Source organism: Xiphophorus maculatus, chromosome 13 (assembly GCF_002775205.1).
Source record: "Xiphophorus maculatus strain JP 163 A chromosome 13, X_maculatus-5.0-male, whole genome shotgun sequence".
NCBI lineage: Eukaryota > Metazoa > Chordata > Actinopteri > Cyprinodontiformes > Poeciliidae > Xiphophorus > Xiphophorus maculatus.
In genome coordinates, this window is record NC_036455.1 from 6,342,993 (window position 1) to 6,346,280 (window position 3,288).

General features: G+C 40.9%; 1 pseudogene; it reads right to left on the minus strand.

The window, feature by feature from the left end:
- Window positions 1-1,244: 1,244 nt before the first annotated feature.
- On the minus strand, window positions 1,245-2,199 carry LOC111610460 (annotated as a pseudogene).
- Between the last annotated feature and the right edge of the window lie 1,089 nt (window positions 2,200-3,288).

Genomic DNA, 3,288 nt, shown 5'->3' on the forward strand with positions numbered 1-3,288 from the left:
ACCGTCAACGCTCTCACACAGTTCCCACACCTGTCCGTTATACACTGATGTGTTCAGCAGTGCTTCCTGATGATGAACAAAAAATCTGGTGCAAATCGGTTCATGTAAAAAGGAGATACAGCTGTTGAAATAACCTAGGGGGCGCAGTGGAGTGAAATGACAATTTAATGCCATTGGGTTCTTAAGAGGTTAACCAAGATCAATCATAACAAGTTTAGTGCAAATACAATGATGCATGTATGATTTGGAGATAAAGGTGCAAAAAGCGATGGATTAGTATTCATCATTCAGCCACATCCACATGCTGCTGCCAGCCAGTGTTGAGAGAAGGATTTACCATCATGTTGTTCTACTTCATTAAACACAGGTTGAAATCTGCATGAACCGCCGAGTAAAGGGAAGAAAGAGAGTGGGAAAACACTGACTTCCTGTTGAAAGGTGTAGGGGTTGTGGTGATGTCACTAATTGGCCATGTGAATGTGATGAGCTCTGGTTTGTGATGATACAAATGAAGTTTGATGCACCTGGGCGCTTATGTGGGGATGTTATTCCACCTTGATATTAGATGACGTCAGATTATGAAGACATAGGATTGTCAGGGATCCAACCAGGATCATTCATGCCAAGTTTGGTGCCAATTGACCTTTTAAGTGAAAGTCATAACGTTTTGTTTGTGTTGGCGAGTACGCCAAATTCACCAATCTACCACGCCACCTGAACATATACAAAAAGTCAATTGTTTTGATAACTTTTAAAGCCCCACTCATTACCTGCATCCTGGCCAAGAATGAAGCCAATAGGTCGAAATCCATAGGAGGAGTTTGTTAAAGTTTGACTTGAATAAAAGTGAAAAATGGCCAAAATTTGCCCCTTGACCCAAAATGGCTGCCTCCCCGTGTAATTTAGGAGGTACCTCTAAGAGACGTTTTCTGCTATTGCCTCTGCGTGGTTCTCCAGCTGCATAGCAGCACAGAGGAAGCCTCTCCAGAGAATCATAAAATCTGCCCAGAGGACTATCGACTACTCTCTGCCTTCTCTCGAGGAACTCCACAGGTCCGTTGCCTCAGGAAAGCCAAGAACATTTTAAAACTCCTCACACCCAGGTTACAACTTGTTCCAACTGGCTGCAGATAGAGGAGCATTAAAACAAAGACAAACAGACTGAAGATCAGTTTATACTCAGTAGCCATAGGGGCATTAAATGCCACCTAGTACAATTTATCACCCAATTTTGTTATAATCCATGTCATTTTATTGAATGGTATATATATAACAACAATACAGTTTGTCATTATTGTTGCTACAGAATATGCCAGAAAAAAAACAAAGCATCTCTCAAGGAAATTGCTTCACATCTCTACGTATCCTAATGTCAAGATGCTTTATAGACATGAAATCTCTCCAGTCTTTAATTCTAGTTTTTAACCAAATCAATTTAATAGTGAAGCTCAACATAGGACACACATGTAAAACACTGCTACGGCTTGTCGCCTCTGTGAGTCCTCATGTGCCGAGTTAAACTAACTTTGTGACAAAAAACCTTTTCCACAGTTTCCACATGAAAAGGGCTTTTCACCAGTGTGAGTCCTCATGTGAATAGATAAATTCTGTTTTCCACTAAACCTTTTTTCACAGGTCACACATGAAAACGGCTTTTCACCAGTGTGAACCCTCCTGTGCTGAGATAAATTCCGTTTTCCACTAAAACTTTTTCCACAGGTCACACATGAAAACAGCTTTTCACCAGTGTGAATCATCCTGTGCTGAGTTAAAACATGTTTTTGAGAAAAAGTTTTTCCACAGGTCACGCATGAAAACGGCTTTTCACCAGTGTGAATCCTCATGTGCCGAGTTAAATCGTGTTTTTGACTAAAACATTTTCCACAGGTCACACATGAAAACGGCTTTTCACCAGTATGAATCATCATGTGCTTAGTTAAAACATGTTTTTGAGTAAAACTTTTTCCACAGGTCACGCATGAAAACGGCTTTTCACCAGTGTGAATCATCATGTGCCGAGGTAAATTTGATTTTTGACGAAAACTTTTTCCACAGGTCACACATGAAAACGGCTTTTCACCCGTATGAGTTCTCATATGAGCATCAAAAACAGATTTGAAAGCCAAACGCTTTTCACAGATGACACTTGAGAAAGGTTTTCTTCTTTCCTGTTTTTTTTTCTCAGCTTCAGCAGCTTCCTGGAAGATGACTTGGTTCCTGTTTGGTTCTGATTCAGTGTGGTCTGTTTGCTCATCAACAGGAACCATCATGCAGGTATCAGTCTCCTGTTTTAATTCAATGTGTTCTTCAGCCTGACTGCAGTAAACTTCTTTCTCTTCCACTTTTATCTGCTGGTGTTTTAGATCCTCCTGCTCTTCTTTTATCTGATGATCTTCAGGCTCTTCCTGTTCTTGTTTCACCTGCACAGGTTCTAACTCCTCCTGGTCCAGAGTGGATCTCCTCTCCAGGTAATAAATGTTACACTGCAGGCAATCTGGACAAGAAAACAGAGGAAAAAAGCAATCGTTATTTTATGGGCTCTTTGCACCTCAGCTTCCGCGTTCGGGGAAAAGCGGCTCAATCTTTTCCGATCTATTGAAAAAGGCTCTTTACACTGGGTGTTTGCAGGGCTTGTCCAAGGTAACAATTAATGATGTACATCAATCCGAAGCCCCGACTAGTAAGCTGGATAAAGGTTTTAAGATGTTCGCCTCGTTATACACAGATACGAAGGTGAGTTTTACTTTCTTTAAACTTTGTGGCTAACATTAGCTTTAGCGTATGCTAGACATTTGTCTTGTAAAAATGTGCTATTTAAGTATCTAAACATTTTTCATCATTCATTAACGGACAATGTTTTTACCTTGTTTTCAAGTATATTACCTGCGTTTATTGTCGTTAGTGTCAGAGACCAAGTAACCGGGATTTTACGGTTCAGGCTTTTTGCTTCTGAAGCCTGAGGAACAACAAGCCCATAGCTTAACAGTAGAGCAGCTCTGGTGTCGGAGTTCTAGTTCAGCTGACTGTTCAGGTTTAAAGTTGTTGCTTTTAGAAAAATATGGCCGTGTTCCTTAAGGTCTCTGTGTTATTTTGCTTTATTAGTTTTGCATGCTTCTTGTGAAGCAGGACTGTGTTTACAGCAGTGTGTTCAGGCGGATCAGTAGCTCGGCTGTCTGGCTCTGGTCTGCTCTCTCGTTCCCATAAACTCTCTTTCAGGCTGAGTACAGAAGTGATTCCATGGAAATAACACAGGAAGCTCCTTTACCTTCTTCTTTAGGCTGAAGAAGT